Below are 19,791 nucleotides of genomic sequence, written 5' to 3'. Positions count from 1 at the left end.
GCTTCCCCCAGGACTTCCCCACTCTGGGTAAGGCACTGCAGTTTGGAGGGCAAGACCCTTGTGCCCCCCCAACTCTGCCCGTGGGGTCAAGGTTTATGCCTGTGGCGGTGGGGCTTCAGCCCCGCCACTCCTGGCTTCAGGTGGACAAGGGGGCTCAGGGTTTTAGCCCGGCACTGCTCCCGGCTGAAGTGGGGTTGGGAGATTCAGGGTTTTAGCCCCGCACTGCTGCTGGCTTCAGCCCCTGGGTGGGTTCCGGGGCTCGGGGCCTCAGCCCCGTGCCACACCCCACTTCAGCCCCGCGGGGGCATCCGGGCTCCCTGCGCCATTCCCTGCTCCAGCCCCTGGGGGGTGCCGGGGCTCACGGCTTCAGCCCTGCGCCACTTCCCACTTCAGCCCCATGGAAGGGGTGGGGGGCTGCCGGGGCTCGGGGCTTCTGACCTGCGCTGCTCCCTGTTTCAGCCCTGCAGCGGGCGCTGGGGCTTGCAACTTCAGCCCCACGCCACTCCCTGCTTCAGCTTCGCGGGGGGCACTGGGGCGTGGGGCACCAGGTTTCAGTGGTGGGGCTCCGTGTCCCCCCTAAAAGGGCTCACACACCCCCAGGGGGCTGCGGACCCCAAGTTGAGAACCGCTGGTCATGGGGATATGAATGTGGGGGGCAGGAGGTATAGCTGGGCAGCTCATAATATTAGGGGGGACGGCGAGGGGCTATCAGAGGGATGAGAACAGTCAGCAAGAAGGAATACCAAAAACCAAACCACACCAACAACCACCCAGGGCAGTTTACTGTCTCCTCAGATTCAGTGACACACAATTTTGGGGGGGGGGGACGGCAAGTGCAAGAAAAACCTTTCCAAATGCTGATTCTAGTTTCTGGAGTAACAGATCATGAAAGATGGCTGGTTCTTTAAATCCAGTATATGTATATGCAAAAGATACAAGCTTGGCAGGGAAGGGTTAATGATTCCATGTTAAAATGAAAAATAGCTTTTTTTTTTTGGTAAAGAAAGGAGAAGCAGCCACTTGACATTCCCCCAGTCCTTACACACTCAGAATGAAATTATCTTGAGTGCTTTGATTGACAGATGCGAAAGGCCTGGTTTCATGTACTCCGAGATGCCCTTTTATGCAGTGCTGGCCGTATAAAGGGGCCATAGTGCGGCTGAAAATCTGGCCCTAGGTGTTGAGCCGTCTGGGTGTAATGCATGGCAATAATGCAGCTCAGTCTTTTAACGAATGTGCAGAAGAGCAGCATCCCTGTCGGCAGTACAGCTCTTAGGAGCGCGCTCTCTGAGAGTGAAACACTGCTCTGGGAAGGCCAGTCACATGGCTTATAAATAAATAAATAAATAAAAATGATTAGAGACTTCCAGGCCACAAGTTCCCTATGGGCTCCTTTGTGTCTGGGTGTTTCTCCCCTGCCAGCCTATCAGCGGCTGACCTTGACTACATTCCGTAAGTCCTGACACAAACTATGCATGACAGAAAAACAGGATCACTATGACAGTGGCCTGCAGAATCCTGAGTGGGGGCAGGGAGAGGGGCAGTGCCTTCCTTTGCCGAAATCAGCCAGCTTGCAGGTTCTTAGGCAGGAGCTTTGCTGAGAGCCTTTCTGAAGTACAGGTTTGCTTGGTTTTAAAAGGAATCCTCTCCTCATGTACAGTTCAGTTATCCAGCTATTTTTGCTGATGGTGCTTAGCGCTCAACGGAGTAGGGGAGAAATGGGGGTGAACGAGACCTTGGTGCTGCTTGTATTCCTGGGGAAAGATTTTCAATCTTCTGCTTCCTTTGGGTTTTAATAGCTTTAGATCTCTCTCTCTTTCTCTCCTTCTAGAGCCGGTCTGTCTGTGTAACTATCATTTCCCTGCGACGTGCAGGTTTGCTACAGTCAAGATGGAGGGTTTCATTTAGTCAGAACAACAGAGAACTGGAAGGTTGTACTTTGTCTTCCTGTCACTCCCTTGTGGCGGGGTGTTCAACCTTTAAGACTGGTTAGCTTAGAAGGGGTGTGTGCCTTTACAGCTGCACTGCAGCACCCAGACATTAGGCCTGAATCCCCATTGCCCTGCCATTGTGTAGTGATTTATACCAGTGCAAAGTGGGGGCAAAATGCAACCATTCTGATTTGGTAGCATTTTGCATCCACTTTGCATTCATTGGGTGTAAATGCTTACACAAAATGCAGGACAATGGAGCACCGGTCCCGTATGTCCAGCTAATGCATTTGCAAACTTCTCTCTGTTTGGTTCGTGTTTCCTCTATACTGTTATATCTGGGGCCACTGGTTTTCTCTTAGATTCTGTTTCTTTAATTGTCCTGTCCTTGTTTTCACTAGCTTTACCCTTGGGGTGAGGAGAAAAACATGGTATTTCCTCTCCAAGGATCTTCTCAAAGTTTTCAAAGTGGGGGAGGCTGATCTCAGAACGTGACGATTTGGGCCATGATTTCCTGACATTAGGCTCTTAAATCCATATTTAGGCCCCTAAATAAGAGACCTGATTTTCGGAAGTGCTGAGCAACCAGCAGCTGCCATTGTCTTCAAGGGATTCGGGTGCTCAGGCTTGGAGAAAATCAGGCCACTTTTATCTAGGTACCCTGAATTTAGAGACACAGATTTAAAAATATTGACAGGTTTCAGAGTAACAGCCGTGTTAGTCTGTATTCGCAAAAAGAAGTGAGCTGTAGCTCACGAAAGCTCATGCTCAAATAAATTGGTTAGTCTCTAAGGTGCCACAAGTACTCCTTTTCTTTTTTTTAAAAATATTGGTATCACCAGTGGTGAGCTGGAGCTGGTTCGCACCGCTTCACCAGAACCGGTTGTTAAATTTAGAAGCCCTTTTAGAACTGGTTGTCCCGTGAGGGACAACCGGTTCTAAAAGGGCTTCTAAATTTAACCATCCAAAAGTGTCGCCTTAGGCGCTGACTCCATGGGTGCTCCGGGGCTGAAGCACCCAAGGGGAAAATTTGGTGGGTGCAGAGCACCCACCAGCAGCTCCCCTCTCCGCCCCCGGCCCCAGCTCACCTCCACCCCGCCACCGCCCCTGAATGCGCTGCCCTGCTCTGCTTCTCTGCCCCCCCCCCCCACCCCCCAGCTTCCTGTAAATCAGCTGTTCGCACGGGAAGCCTGGGAGGGCTGAGAAGCAGGCGGCAGCTTCCCGCTCAGGCCCAGGGAGGCAGAGCGGAGGTGAGCTGGAGTGGGGGGGCATGAGGAGAGCCACCCGCGCCGCAGCAGGTAACCCGGGGGGAGAGGGCGCGCAGGGGAACTGCTCCCCGCCCCAGCTCACCTCCGCCTCCCTGGGCCTGAGTGTGAAGCCTCCACCTGCTTCTCAGCCCGCCCCGGCTTCCCGCGTGAACAGCTGATTCACAGGAAGCCGGGGTGGGGGCGGAGAAGCAGAGCGGGGCGGCGTGTTCAGGGGAGGAGGCGGAAGCGGAGCGGAGGTGAGCTGGGGCTGGGCACGGGGTGGGGAGCTGCCGGTGGGGGCTCTGCACCCATCAAATTTTCCCCGTGGGTGCTCCAGCCCCGGAGCACCCACGGAGTCGGCACCTAAGGCTCCACTTTTGATGTGATCAGTGCGGGGAGCGGCCGGTACCCCGCCCCTAGGAGCCAGAAGGACCTGCCAGATGCTTCCTGGGAGCTGCCACAGGTAGGTACCGCTAGGACTCCCCACCTTGCCCCCCGGCAGGTCCGTCTGGCTCTTAGGGGTGGGGTGGGGTGGGCACCCAGTATGGTGGCCCACGAGACCCTCCTGCCCAGTTCTGGGGGCGGGCAGGGGTTCAGGGGGGGAGTCAAGGAACGCGGGGGGTTGGATGGGGCAGGAGTCCCCGGGGGCGGGGGTGGGCCACAACCCCCTCGTGGGGTGAGGGGGGAACTGGTTGTTAAGAGTTTGGCAGCTCATCACTGAAAAGTAATTAAAAAAGTAAAAAAGTAACCCTGAAGGTTCTCAGGAACAATCCACAACAAAACTTCCAGCGTGCAGCAGGGTTCTCCTTAAAATGACTTTGGTTATGTGATTTTTTTGGGGGGCCTTTCCCAGAGTTTCACAGTAATAGATTGTAGGTCTTAAACTGCAAAGGGAAATGCTGTTTAACAGTTTTGAAGACTCCACCAAATGTAACTTCTTTGCTTACTTGCTTTTTAAAATAGCTGTTTATTTAGGAAGCATGAACAGTTTTTCAAATCTTTACCGTAAGAGCACCAACGATGCACTATCAACAATTAAGAAATGAGCTCATCACGTTTTGTTTAGAGAAGCATCATGCAACGATACAATTAATGGATCAGAATCTTGGCCCCAATCCACTTCCTTGGCAATGCTCAGGTGGCAGAGAGGGAGCAGAAATCACCCATAAGTCACCCTGCAGAGGATTCCCCTGGTATGGGAGAGCCTCCAGAAGGTGTGGAGTTGGGCTCCTAACTCCGTTATTGCTCCTTTGAAAATTCCAGCCTTAATGTAGGTGCTAGGCTGTTGGTAGCTTCTCACTGGAAAAGAAAAAAATTGCCCAGAATGGTTCCAAGAAATACGTGAAGTTACGGTTATGGAAAATTAATGCGCCAAATAGAGAGAGGACAAATAGATATTAAGGGCAAGTCTACACTACGAAATTAAGTTGACCTAAGTTACATCCACGTACACCCACTGCAGTAATTGAATCGGTTTTATACATCCACGCTATGCTCCTTGTGTTGGCGGTGCACATCCTCACCAGGAGCACTTGCACCAATTTAACTGCCAGGGTGGGTCATTGGGGGATGGTTTCTGAGAGGCAGCAACAGTTGATGTAAGCATTGTCTGCACTCTCACTGCGTCAACCTAACTACATCGACCTAAGCGCCACGCCTCTCGCGCAGGTGGAGTTAAGTCGGAATAGTGGGCGAGTTATGTGAGGGGGAGCAACATTTTAGTGTAGGCGCTTACAGAGTTCGGTCGACATGAGGCAGCTTACGCTGACCTAACTCTAGTGTACACCAGGCCTTCGACAGACAAGGTACGTGAGGTAGTAGTACTTTCTATTGGACCAACTTGTGTTGGTGAGAGAGGTGTTTCTCTTGGGTTAAGAAAACCTGCCTGTGTTGTGTCAGAAGGTTCATCCTCTAGCTTCATAGATTATAAGGCCAGGAGGAACCATTAAGAACATTTGGAAATACCTTGCTTAGTAGAAAAACTTGACGATGGTATCACTGCGTATAATGTTTCTCTAAACAAAAAAGGGCTGAGTTGACTTTTGTACTGGTTAATACTGTATTTCTCATGCATGTTTGATGAGGATTTGTAAAACTGTTTATACTTCCTAAATAAGCAGTTGTTGGAAAAAACAAACAAAAAAACACCAGGCTGCTGACACCACTTCCATTTTCAGCTCCCTCTCAAAGCAAAACAAAAAAATCCAGGAGCTGACCAAAAAACTCCCCACAATACACCAGCAGCTGATCCGAAAACTGCACACACCTATTCAGTACAAAGCATCAGTGGTCAGGTGCTCAGCTGGCCTGTGTTGACATAGCCCCGTTAAAGTCAGTGCTTTTTAGGCGAGTAGCCTACACTTCATACATCCATTCACTCAGATCCATGGAATTATATTGTTTTATGCCCTGCTGATGACCTGGCCCAAAGTGCAGTCTGTCCTCTTAGCCATTGATTATGTCTGGCTGTCAGTCAAGCCCTTCTGCATTCTTGCTGGTAAACTCTGCTTTTCTCAGCTGCCTGCTTGGAGAAGAGGCAGAAGCAAACAACTGTAGGGAGCTGTGTGTGAATGGTGTCTTGGTTTTGCTACAAGGAGAACTATGGGTAGCCAAAACAATGCAAATAACATTGAAACTACTTGGCAGAGCAGTTGGCTGTTCTATCAGTTGTGAAAAGGAGGAAAGTTTGTTTCACTGCAGAATTATGAAATAAAACTCCTGTGGAAAATGAGTGGCCTGCTACACACCATCTGTATGTTTGTTTGTTCTTTTAAAAAGAACCGACTTTAAGGAAAGGAACAAACGCTGTATTTTTGACCATCAGTTTTCCTAGATGCCGGCAAAAGAATTAAGCTGCAACAGCTGCACAATTCACATGAGCTTTCTGGGCCAGTCTCCATACAGTTAAACTTTAATCCTAGTGTGCGGTCATGTGTGACTTCATTGTATTGTGGGCATTTGAAGCAGGTCTGGTGGAGGGAAGTTGTTGTGGGGAACCAGGAAGAGCAGGGGAAGTAGTTAAATGTCTTTCAAGTTTTGATTCTTGTTCCTGAGGAAGCTGTATTAAAGTGTTGTGGGGAAATACCAGGCAGAACCAGTGCACCGTATTTGTACTGCTCTCAAAAGCTGCAACGTATGCAAGAAACTCCAAGGGAGAGGAATGTTTGCAGAACAGATGGGATAGAAAACTATCCCATGCATGGAACAGTTAGGGGCTGAGCATGTTCTAACAGAGGTAACTGGGATTTAATGTACTTTTTTTTTTGTCTATTTCTGATCTCAATGAGAGGCAGACTGGCCAGATCCCATTGAAGACCCTGGGGCTATGCCAGTTTACACCAGAGGAGTATCCAGCCCTCTGTGGGTACAAATCCAGTTTGCATAAATATTGTGTGGGTTTTTAAAAAAATTCTTTTTATTATTTGAAAATCTTGGATCCTTGATAAACGACTTCAGAAGAGTACTGCCACAGAGCAGCTGGATCAGAAAGGGTCTGGTTTTCATGTACAATAAATTCCCCTTACGCTGCTCTAGCAGTGCAAAGGGGCCTTAAAGTGGGCATACGTTTACACCCACTTTCAGGTCTCTTTACATTGCCACAGCAGTGTGAAAGGGTCTTGGGTTAAATTTAAGAATCAGGTCCACAGTATTTTCAGCAAAACATTTGATTGCTGCTTGTACTTGAGGCTACAATCAGCTGTAATATCCGTGTAACACTGGGACATGCTGGCTGTTGGGAGACTGTAATCCTGTGCTTTTAGGTGGATGATCTTGCTGTTCTAATACTGTTCAGAGTAGCAGCCGGGTTAGTCTGTATCCGCAAAAAGAAAAGGAAGACTTGTGGCACCTTAGAGACTAACCAATTTATTTGAGCATAAGCTTTCATGAGCTACAGCTCACTTCATCGGATGCATGGCAATAGCTCACCTTATCTGATCACTCTTGTTACAGTGTGTATGGTAACACCCATTGTTTCATGTTCTCTGTGTATATAAATCTCCCTACTGTATTTTCTACTGCATGCATCCGATGAAGTGAGCTGTAGCTCACGAAAGCTTATGCTCAAATAAATTGGTTAGTCTCTAAGGTGCCACAAGTACTCCTTTTCTTTTTGTTCTAATACTGTGATCCTATAGGGAGAGGGTTTGTACTTGCTCCATTACATGCCTCCTAGAAATGAAATTTTCTGACATTTTAGATGTTTACTCCTATTTACGATTTGTGAGTTTTTCGTTAATGGAAGCAAAAGGAGAGAGATAAGGAGGATGATTACATGCAGCTGGTGGTTATGTTAAGCAGCTGAGCCTGTTCTACTTCCTAAAATCTACTTTGAATATGAAATCCTCTTGGTAAAGAATGAGAAGTGATGGATCATAGTGGATATATAGATACATATTACTTTATTCCTTTCTTTGGAGTGTGACAAGTCTGAGCACTTGGTATTTTTTTTAATGGCTTCTTGGCCGCTGTCCACAGAGTCATTGATCCATAGCCTTCTTCCATTCATATACTCATTGATACTATACTGGGGAGCTGCAAAGTTAGTTGGAGTTGCAAGCGTGTGCTGCTGTGCTGCCCATAGAAGACTGATCTACTGTAAAGCATGTCTTTGAAGAGAGGTCATATGTGGGACTTCAAAGCATATGAAACCATTTAGAGCAAAGTAGACAGTGAATCACCTACCAAGAAAGGGAAATTTTTCTTGGGAGAGCCTGTAATAGAAGTTAATTGACAAGGTAAATCATTGTTTGACATGAGTTTCTAATGAGCTGCAGGACACGCAGACAAACTTCACAATCAGTCTTTAGATCTGTTGGAAGCAGTTTGGAAGCCCTCTGGCTCTCCATGCTGTCAATCATTTATTGCAGGCCGTGACTGGTCATGTTCCAAGGCTGGCTAGAAGCTTTCGTCCCCAGGGAATGGTTCTTCCACAGTGGTTCTAGGTATCTGTCCCCAGTTTAATATTAACTTTCCTTAAATCATAAGCTCGTTAGGGCAGGGATTGCCTCTTTCAATAAGTGATTGCATGTGCAGGGTGGGAGTTTTTCAACAGCCAGCAGTGTTGGCCTAACTCTGCTCCCATGGAAGTCAGCGCTGACTTCAGTGAGAGCAGGGTTCCGCGCTCAGCACTAGAAGATCCCGTCCGCAGTGCCTAGTAGAATGGGGCACCAATCCCTGCTTGCGGCCTGTAGGTGATGTTGCAGGACAGATAATGATGGATAAGACTGTTGACAGTCAGAGATGCTGTATATTGGTTTGGGAAACTTTTTCTTCGTAAAAAGTGTAAAAAAGACTGAAACTGAAGGCAAGTTCAAAACAAAACAACAACTCTAGTTTCATAATATCACATGGACACATGGTAGGCACTTGAGAGCAATCCTGCATCGATTGAATTTGATGGGAGTTTTGCCATTGACTTCATTGGGCCAGGATGTTTACCCTTTTATTTCTAATCATTAAGCTCCTTGCTGGAATGGGCTTTCCTGACAGATGCTGCCTTATCTTGGCTTTAAATAAAGCTGCTATCACAGCAATGTATAGTTTGAGAAAACAGCTATAATTACCCCCCAACCACCACATAAATCTTATAAAAACCTCAGCCCCATCTTCCCCTAACTCTCCCGGAATTCTGTGCACTCTCTCTTCTGGATGCAACGTTCCTGGGGGAAGGGCTCCATGCGTAGCCACATGAGACTATAAGTCAAAGGCATCTGCCTTAATGCACATATTAAACTGATCATGGCTAGGCAAGTGACAGGTGGTGGTTACTGCTACTGCTTGGTAAAGAAATGTGCACATAGCTAAACTGTGCTAAAACACCCTCTGGCTTTTGTCCCTCCATCCTCCTCTCGCCTCCCCTCCTCCCGCTTGTGTGTCTCACCCACTTTGTGTCTTGTCTTTTAGACTATAAACTGTTTAGGCCTGGGAATGTCAATTACTATATGTGTGTAGGATTTAGCACAATGACTTGTTTGGTCACTAGGTGCTAGCACAGTGATTAATAATAATAATAAAAGTGGGATAACCATTATAGATTGTTGTAGGGCTCCTGCACAGTTACGTCCCATCGTGGAGATGTTTTAAATCTGTATTTATTGGAGGAGAGACCATCTGGTCACTGTTGGTGCCATGCACTGAATTTAAGGCTGCAGCTATTCATCATATTATTTTCATTTTTGATTGGATACTATGGCACACCGCATCAGAGTTTTCAGATAAGAATCTGAGAATGCTGGAACAGCAAGGACAGAAGAGGCTGTAAAAATTCACCAGGAGACAGAAGTAGTTAGCTCAAACTCCACTGGTGGCACAGGGAATATTGTGCTGGTCTGTGACCCCAATGACCAGGAGTTCAAGTTCCCTTCTTGCCTGATTCCTGTGATTAATTTTGCAAGAATCACTGGCTCAAATTCTGTGGCCTGTGATACATAGGAGGTCACATTAGATTATCATTATGATCCCTCTTGGCCTTAAACTCTAGGCATTTGTCAGGGTTCCTTCCCCACTCTGAACTGAACTCTGGGGTACAGATGCGGGGACCCGCATGAAAGACCCCCTAATCTTATTTTTACCAGCTTAGGTTAAAAACTTTCCCAAGGCACAAACTTTGCCTTGTCCTTGAACAGTATGCTGCCACCACCAAGTGATTTAGACGAAGAACAGGGAAAGGACCACTTGGAGTTCCTATTTCCCCAAAATATCCCTCCAAACCCTTACACCCCCTTTCCTCGGGAGGCTTGAGAATAAACAAGATGAGCACAAACCAGCCTTGGATTTTTAAGACCCAAAAAACCCAATCAGATTCTTAAAAATCAGAACTTTATTAGAAGAACAAAAAAAGATAAGAAAACAACTCTGTAAGATCAGAATGGAAGATAATCTTACAGGGAGTCATATTTAAAACATAGAGAATCCCTCTAGGCAAAACCTTAAGTTACAAAAAGACACAAAAACAGGAATACACATTTCCTCCAGCACAGCGAATTTACAAGCCAAAACAAAGAAAACCCAACCCATTTTCTAACTAGATTACTTACTAACTTTACAGGAGCTGGAGGGCTTGCATCCTTGATCTGTTCGTGGCAAAGGTATCACACAGACAGACAAAAGCCTTCTTCCTCCCCCTCCAGATTTGAAAGTATCTTGTCAAAGTATCATTGGTCATTTTGGGTCAGGTGCCAGCAAGGTTACCTTAGCTTCTTAACCCTTTACAGGTGAACGGATTTTGCCTCTGGCCAGGAGGGATTTTATAGCACTGTATACAGAAAGGTGGTTACCCTTCCCTTTATATCTATGACAGCACTGATTAAATAAACTCCATTATACACCCATCTAGCTTATACCAGGCGGCAGATTTTCATTTTTATCACATAAACACCAGAGTTGGCGGGCACAGGAGCTTTCACATCTATGTAATAGATCTGAATCCTTACCTGAGGTCCTCTTGGTCTAGTTCTTAACGAATAGGTGTCCACATAAACCACCATCACAGTTGGCCCTAATTGGCTACTAGCATCATTGTCAACAGAGATCTGGGAACTAATTAAATAATCCTCGTTACACATCTAGAGAACAAGGATTTCAAAAGATGTTGTATATGTTGGGGCTTCATATTTTCAAAGCTGCTTAAGTGATTTGGACATGCATTAATTTCTAATGAGAACTGAGCATTAAAATCTCACCCTCAATCTCTAGTATTGTCAAGTTGGCCTCTTTGATATGAATGCTAAATTTAGGTGTTGAATAAGTCCAAACACCACTTTTAGCCCATGCCTACTAGTAGCCTATTGCTTAGTTGTAAGAAAAACTCAGAGAATATTGAATCAAATAGTCAGCTGCTTTGAGATGATACTTTTGTGAATGAAACACCTGACTTGGACTGCATTTTATATCTGGGAAATTAGACTAGTGAAATTCCCTCTAAGACCACTCTTTTGGCAAGCTGCCAACAGTAAAAGAAACAAGCTCTCTTCTCCTTCATTTCTAAAGTGCTGTGCTGGAAGTTGCTGTGGAATATAGGTCACTGTATGGTAGTTGCTGGCATTTCCATATAACTGGTCATGGTTTCTGGTCGCGTTCATTCTTGTATTTGACTTCAGGATGCAGATGTTTTCTGTCAGTGCTGGCCACCTTCCAGGGTTATAAATATTGCCTGTAATAAGGAGTAGAGGGGGAAACAGGGCTGTGTTTTATTGGTGGTAGTTAAGGCTACGATTTTGGCACAGAAATGTTTAGTAAATTTCATGGTGGAGATGCAGGAAAAAGAACATAGGTCACGGAAAGTTCACCAAATAATGTAGTTTGCATTACATCAACATAAGAGTATAGTGGGGGTGCTGAAAGATGGGGCCTAGGAAGGGGGTTTTGGAGAGCAAGTCCACCCTGTACTCACCCCACAGCAGCGGCTCCTGACTGGACTCCCTGCCTTTGGTGTTGCGACCTAGCACACAAAGTCACAGCGCCACTATGATTTGGCTCATCCACCCCTCTGTCTCCATCAGCGGAGGGGTGGACAGGCCAAACCTGAGTGACGTTGCGACCTGGTGCACAGCGCCACTCATTGTGGTGGACTAATCAAATGCATTTTTACAAGACATTTCCAAGGTTTCTCCGACTTTATTCAAATTCACAATTTCCGTGGCCACCGTGATCTCTGTGACAAAACCAGAGGTTGTGCATAGGTTGACATGACATGGCTTTTGAAGGGGGGTGTGTGGGGGGGGGGGAAAGCACTGTAAGCATATTGGGTGTATAGCAGCAGTTTGCATTGTAGCTGTTTACCCTTTGTACTGTTCAACATTAAAGCTGAGATTTTTTTAAATATGCCTAAGGGAGTCAGATGTCCAGTATGAAGAGAGAGGAGGCTGCCGGCAGGGAATTTTCTGTGGGAGCTATGGGGCTCTAGCAGGGTGGATTTGATTTAAATCATGATTTAAATCACTAGTCAGGAAGACTTGATTTAATCATGGATTTCTACATTAAAGTGCATTCTTGTTGGTTGTTATAACCTTAATACATATTCTTCACAACTCAGAGATAGATTTAGGTTTCATTTTTAGAAGATACATACTATACATTTTTAAAGTGATTTATTTTGAAAACTTTTCAGATTAATTTTACAGCTATATCAGAAAATGAATGATTGGTTATTTCATTTACGCAAGGTAATTGAAGCAGATATTTATGAAGTCATTGGGAGGTGAACTATCTCCAATTCAACAGGTTAATCATTAATATTTGGTGGATTTTCTTTCCATGCTGTATTAGGAAGAGAACATCACCAGACAGACATTTAAATTGTTTTATTTAACTAAAACAACAGCGTTACGTATTCTGGATTTTTTCTTCCACAGCAAACATATAATATTTTAACAAAACAAGCATATGAATTTTTGAATTTCGTTAAACATTCAAGATTTTTAAAATCAGGTTTGTTTTTGTTAAAATTGTTAACTAAAATAGTTAAGTGAAATATTTTAAAAACAAAAAAAAAATTAAATTGACTATGTCAGCCAGATCAACACGAGAAACCTAAAATATTGGCTTCTGTAGCTAACTCAGTTGTCCTCACCTTCATTTTCCTGTTTGTTCATAATCTGGAAAAGAAAAACAAGCTTTCCTGCTTTTTCAGGTCCCAAACGATTTCTCAATTTGGAATGAATTAGTTCAAAGGAAGAAAATATTCTTCCTACACCGGCAGAAGAAGCTAGTGCTGTTAAAAGTGAGATTATCATGTCAACAGTCTCTGAATCCAAGTGCTTAAGTGACTTCCACCAGTTCACTGGTGTGACTTTCTTTAAAACATCGTCAGCAAACATATATTTCTTGAATGGTTTACCCTTAGCTCTGAAGTTTATTACAGTTGGCATTATGGAGGGATGATTGCTGGATGTCCATGTCCTAGCCAACTCCTCTTCTTCAGCAGTTAAGGTTTGACCCTGGTACCGGGCATTGAGGATATTTTCAAGAAAATGAGCTGGAGATAGTGCTTGTCCCATTCGTTTTTTAAATGCTTGTAATTTAACTCTGTCATTGCATATTTCTCTTTTAAGATCTCACTCAGTTCCTTCCAAATTTCAGCAGCATCAGCAATAAAGCAGCTATTTCCCTGCGTTTTGTTCAAGGCTACAGAAATAGGCTTCAGGGTACTCAGCGTGTGTTCAACATTTCTCTTAAGCCCAATGTTGAGAACTTTGGCTATGACAGCGCCATCTATTTGTTCTCTATTTTGTTCATACACTGTCATCAGATTAGGCCAGTACTTGATACAGTGCTCAAAACAGTCCACTACTGAGTTCCATCGCACATCTTGTGGGAGAGTGAGCTTGGTTCCTCCCACTTTTTTCAGAGCAGCTGCTGCAAAGTGGTTGTTACGGAAGTATTTTGCAATTTCAACAGCATTAGCCTTTATTACTGGAACACTGAAGTCTTTGGCTAGGAGGAGCATCAAATGAGCATTGCAACCGTACGTTATTAGCTTGGGACTCTCTTCTAAATTTCTTCTAATCTTGGATACATTTGCAGCATTGTCTGTGACCAAGATGCAGAGTAGACATTTGATTTTTTTTTCACAGTTTGTTATGGCTTTTACTGCTACTTCTTGTAAGTATTCTACTGTGTGTGCATTTCCTGTTGTATCAATTGTTTCTGGAAGGAAGACCTTCCCTTCTTCTGTTGTCACACAAGCACATATACAACAGGATCATTGTGGACACTGCTCCACCCATCAAGACTCAGGTTAACAATGTTACCCTGTAGACCGTTTGCACACTGCTCAATTTCTCTTTAGTATACTTTATCCAGCAATTTACCTGCGACATTTGCTCTATTGGGTGGACTGTATCCTGGTCTTAATGACTGAACCATGTTTGAAGTGTGGGTTCTCAATCTTACAGAAAGGAGAGTTTGTTGCATAAACAAACTGGGCAATTTTTTAATCTTTTTGTGATAAGAACCAGCAGATTACAAACTTATCTTTGGTTGTTTTTAGATGATGGAGATTTTTTTTCCTTTTTGCTACAGGTGATTTACAGTGGCTATGTGACATACATGATGTGGCTGAAACACAGTCATTGGCAGATAACTCTGAAACTATAGAAAATAATGGTGATCTTGATGGTGGTAGTCGTCAGAATCCTGTATGTTGAGGATGGATTCTCCTAAACAAAATAAGTCAATGCAGTTATTTAATTATTATTTCCATACTGCTCATTTAGTATTACTCATTACATTCACTAACACTCAGTACTACTTTAAAGGTGAAATTGTAAAAGGAAGATCTGCCTATTTCAGCTATTTATTTTTTATCACAACTGCATCTAAAATGCTAGTACCATAGAGTAACAAAGATATGTGTTGCTCAAACATGAGAATTCAAGAATAGTCCAGAAGGAAGACGGGCAGTCCTCAAGAGAGAAGTATGAAATAAAAGTTTACCAACCTGAAGATTCTGCATGTTCAGACCTGTTCCTTTCATCATCTTCAACGCAGCTTCCTCCTGAGAAGGAACACTTCTCATGATGTTTCGTTCGGGAAACCAGGCTTTGCATTTCTTTGTTGCACTGTTTTATTTTGCACACATGTCTGTCTTACCCACAGGTAGAGGAACTTCATTAAAATATTCCCATACTGGGCCTCTTTTACTAATTATAGGTTTTCCCTTCTAGTGAGAGAATGGTATGATAGATCTCAAATCAATGAAGGCTACATTCAGAAAGACCTCAAGACTTCTGGAATATGCTGCTCAAACCGTTTCCCTTTTGTTTCTGCTGCCTGTCCCTCCCTTCTCACATTTATCTCCAGACTTCTTCTCCTTGTCCAGATGTATTCCACTCCCAACAATCTTCTATTCATTTAACTTTTTGAAACGTTGCACTTTTAGAGAGAGGTAAGGGATTGACTCTGTGGACGCAAATTTGCAGACGGACAATAGGGCTGAGGTCTGTTATTTCTCACCTCTATATATTATTTATTTATTTAAAACATTTTTGCTGTTAACAAGCATGTTATCGCTGGAGACAAAAATCCACAGTTTGAGAACTGCAAAACTAAGCATCTCTGATGGTATCTTCTAGACTGAGCACTGAGTCCCATTGGGTAGATAGAAAGATTAACCTAAATAAGCTATACAGAAGCCCCTGGACCCCCGTAAGATTGGGTCCCTAATCCATGAACTATTGGAACTGCTTTACAAAACTTTTCTTAAACATTACATGAATATATTGTCTCATACTGTAGAATTAGAATTTATAATCCCTAATCCATGATGCGATATCTTTTAGCTATAATGTATCTTAATTAAAACTATCTTTAGATTGCTTTTTTCCTCAAAAAGCATTTTATCAAAAAAATCCAATTTAAATAAAAAAACCTCATTGATTTTTATCCACCCTGGGCTCTAGAACTTACTCCCCCCGCTTAGTCCGCAACAGCCCAGATTTGGTAACTATAAAGGCACGCTGCAGAAGCTGGGTAAGGCTTTTGGGGAGGGCTGAGGGATGGAGGAGTAGAAAGGAGTGTTTTTGTATTGCAGGTGGCGACTGTCAGGTGGAGTTCCTGCATGAGACATTGTTTCAGTGCCACTGGGGCTACGTTGCAGTATTAATTATGCATTCAGGCATCTGGCGCCTTTTATAGGTGTCTTTTTGTTGTTTAAATCAAAATAAATAAATTCCCAGTAACTGCAATGGCAGTTGGGTGTTCAGTTCCCTTACATGCTTTGAAAATCTCAGTTTGAGAGGATTACTGAAAATGTCACTCACAAAATATGTGTTTGAGTGATTCTTCTGTAACAGAGCTGGAAGGAAGGGAATACAGATGGAGTTGATTAAAAAATACCCCTGAGGAGCACCACTGCCCTTTCTTGCTGTGAATGCAATGGGTGCTGTAACATGGGAAGAAAGCTGCAGTTCTCACCCCTTTGATGTGGGTGCTTCAAGGCAGAAAGCAGGTGGTGATTCGTGTGGTGGGGAATTCCATCTTAGCAAAGTTTTTTGGGTCACACTTTCCATTAAGAATCCATGTATAAACAGTTAATGAATGATTATCAGACATTTTAATAAACAACTGCTGTGTTATAGATTCCAGTAAATCAGTTAGTGGTTTATAACTATGTGTTCTAGGCTGCTATAACACCTCCTGCTATAGGAAAAGGAGTACTTGTGGCACCTTAGAGACTAACCAATTTATTTGAGCATAAGCTTATGCTCAAATAAATTGGTTAGTCTCTAAGGTGCCACAAGTACTCCTTTTCTTTTTGCGAATACAGACTAACATGACTGCTACTCTGAAACCTCCTGCTATAGTGCTTACAGCCATCTATACATCACCCCCCCCCCCCACACACACACACACCTCTCCCTCGCAGAATCATAGAACTGTCGGGCTGGAAGGGACCTTGCGAGGGCATCTAGTCTGTCTCACCTCCTGCCTGTAACAACATCTGTCATTTGTTACCCCTTTCTAAATGGAATCTCAGTCTAATTTTGTGTGGGGAAGTTTTGTAGGTTTGTTAATTGTGGGAGGCATGGGTCAAAGAGACTTTGGGGGGGAAATGAAGGAGAGTCTGAGCACTGGTGCACTGGGTGTTGGAAAGACACCCCCCAAGGGCAGGTATCTGGATTGGGAGTTGAATGGAGGTGTTAAGAGATCATGGTGAGGCATCAGAGTACAGCCTCTCGGCTCCCCACCAACCCTGGCCATCTCCCTGTCTAGTCTTCCGTAGGTCGGCTCCCTTCTACACACCTGCTTCCATCATACAGTTCGCTGCACCCCTGGTCCTGAGGCAGGGCAAAGCTATATAAGGGCCCTGTCATAGCGTAGAGGTGCCAGTCCCATTTTGCTCAGGCGCTCTAGCATGGAAGAACTCCTGCCAGGGTGGGCCCTCACCCCGTGCATAGGGGTTAGCAGTGTACCCCCCCAGTTCCCATTTTTTTCTCCCTCCTCCCTGTATTCCGTCATATCGCACACCCTGCCCCCCATTTCTCCAGCCTCCTTGTGCAGATCTGTTGTCCCCACCCTGCAGTTACCCTGCCTCCCCTCCCCCACACAATTGCCTCCACAGCTCATCTTGTCTACTTCTGTGTGCCCCCCCCCCACCCAGTAGTTCTACCCCACTAAAAGAGTCCCCAGTCAGACTCAAGCTTGTAATCTCCTGGGGGTGGCCTGCTGGCCTGCCCCCCCATCCTCAGGGGGGCCCTGTGGCCCCCAATCCAAGGACAGGAAATCTTTGAGGGAAGGACCACTGCCCTCTCCCACCAGGTGGGACCTGGGCCTGGCGGGTGCATCTGAGCTCTGGCCCATAGTCATCAGGGTTCTCTGGCGCTGAGGATTCCAGGCCATCAATGGGCCTGGATTGTCCATAGAACCCACCAGCCCGATGCTGGTCCAGAGCCCAGGGTTTCGACAGGGAAGAAGGCCATGGAGGAGATTTTGGTTTCTGGCCTTGAGACGGAGACGAACAGCGAGCCCCCTCACCTTGATTCCCCAAAGAGCAAAATTTGGGGGAAGGGTACCTGCCAGCCCTCCACAGGACAGTGGGAGGGAAGGGTGAGAAATGGCCGCCTGGCCCTCCCCCAGGAGACATTAAGGGTCCGTTCTCCTAATGTTGTTTGGGTGGCCCCTGGGATTGTGGGGCAGAGTGAAAGGACCTGCGGAGCTGTGGGCATTGGGGAAGGGGGGTGGGACCTCTGGTGGGGGAGGACTGCATGGAGGGGCAATGCTGGGGGTGTAGCTGCTGGGGAGGAAGGGGTGAAATTAGTGGGTGGGATGTGTGAGGTTAATGGAGCTGTGCCGTGGTGGCAGGAGAGCCGGATCTTTGTAGGGGACATGTGGCCTGGGAGGGGAGGTATTTCTGAAGGGACCTATGCACATGGGGAGCTTGGGAGCACTATCTGGAGCTGTGCCGGTGCTAGGGGAGCCGTGGGGACAACTGAAGTTGTGCTAATGATGGTGGGAATGTTGGGGCAGGCTGGGCGGGTGTTGGGGAGCAGTGGGAAGAATGGGGGTGTGTGTCTGTTTGGGGGTGTGCAAATCCTGTATCCAACACCTACCATCCTGCATCCAGGCTACCGGCAACAGACCCACTGGCTGTGCAGGCTGTTCGTACAGACCCTTGGCCCCAGGTACTTGGTCTCTGCATGGATCTGGTCAGATTTCCCACTGGCTGCCCCAGTCTGACAAGCCTGTGGTGGCCAGTTGCATTGGGGCTATCTAGCAGAGCACAGGAGTTTCGACACAAGGGAAAAGCTGTCTCTGAGTTCTGGGCTTGTTGGCTGAAAAGTGCAGCCAATTGTTTGACTACGATCACGGTTCGGTCTTAAAAAATGTTCAAGAGACCAAATAACTGAATGTAGCCAAATGCATTGTCTAAAGACAAAGCAATACAACATGAAAAGGGGACATACGTACCCTTCTTCCAGGAAGCAGTTCTTGTCTTGCAGCGTGTTCCCCTTACACTGAAGGTATGCTTCAAAGATCTGCATTTCAGCTAGTAGCATTTGTAGTGTGACTTTATAAGTTACACAGCTCTTTATATGTCACTAAATCCATCCCACTAGTTGTAACAGTTCCTTAACTTCTTGTTCTGGGCTGTACTTTTCTTAGCTCTGTTTTGCATATTACGTTCCAAACCAGTTGAGTGGAATAGTACTTGTACTAGGACCCAGAACAAATGTACTTTTGATTTTGACAGATTTTGTATTTGCCAGTGCCAAAGTTGACTTCAGCTTTGCAAAGTGTTATGGGATACTTAGCATGCGTGAACAAGAGTAAGCTTAATACCATTCAACTATAAAGCTTTGTACTAATATTTAGATAGAATGTAATGCACAATACATATGAGTATGGTGTGCAGTGTGTATAAGTATACGTATTGGCTAACAGACTGTTGGCTGCATGTCTGAGGGGAGACTCGGGAAAGGCAGGGGCAGCATAACCAGTGCTTGGACCCAGTGGTGCAGATCCCTGGAGCCATAAAGCACCAGGAGCAGGGAAAGCTGTAGAAAGTAGATGCTCCACATGGTCCCTGCTTCTTGCAGTCTCCAGCCAGCCTTTGAGAGTCAGCTCCCCACCTTAATGCAGCTTCCCCTGCACCTCAGACCCCTTATCTTGATTCCTGCTCCCCTTCCCACTTTTGCCTCCCTCTGCACCTTCTAAAATTCACAGGACCGGCTGTAGCCCTTGCTAGCGCAGCAGGGGCTATGGAGCCTGTATGAACTCTGTTAAGGTCCGTGGCAGCTCCTGCGCACTGGGAGGCCAGTCTGAGTCTGGAAGCAGAACCAAGGTCTGGTACATAGGGAAGCCTGGGAAGGATGGAGTAGATAACTTGAGTGAGCCCTTGTAAATCCCAGTTTGCTCACCATAGGATTGCAGATGAGTTACTCTGAGATAATGGTCCACAATTTATGAGTAGCTCATTTTGGGAACTCTTTTTGATGCATCAGTTTGAGCACAACATGTCAAGCACCTGCTATGCAGAGTTACATGTGTTGTGAAAAGTCAGTACGAACAACAAAACACGGGATTTTACTAAACAAATATGTCAATTCTCAACAGTTTTTTAGTTGAGTGGAGTTCATCGTTATCTTGCAGTCTTGCCAATTAATCACCTTCCT

General features: G+C 45.5%; 1 protein-coding gene and 1 long non-coding RNA gene across 5 annotated transcripts in view; one reads left to right on the top strand and one right to left on the bottom strand.

Moving 5' to 3' along the window:
* PSD3 (pleckstrin and Sec7 domain containing 3) overlaps positions 1-19,791 on the top strand; it is a 142,836-nt gene that overhangs the window by 43,289 nt on the left and 79,756 nt on the right. The window lies entirely within an intron of this gene.
* LOC141987848 (uncharacterized) lies at positions 13,103-18,676 on the bottom strand. The gene is made up of 3 exons (XR_012639626.1): positions 18,587-18,676; positions 14,619-14,675; positions 13,103-14,337 (listed from the first exon to the last, which is right to left on the bottom strand). It is a non-coding gene; the product is annotated as an uncharacterized LOC141987848 (long non-coding RNA).

The sequence above is a fragment of the Natator depressus genome, chromosome 5, assembly GCF_965152275.1.
Source record: "Natator depressus isolate rNatDep1 chromosome 5, rNatDep2.hap1, whole genome shotgun sequence".
Classification (NCBI taxonomy): domain Eukaryota; kingdom Metazoa; phylum Chordata; order Testudines; family Cheloniidae; genus Natator; species Natator depressus.
This window is presented reverse-complemented; position numbering and strand designations above follow the sequence as displayed.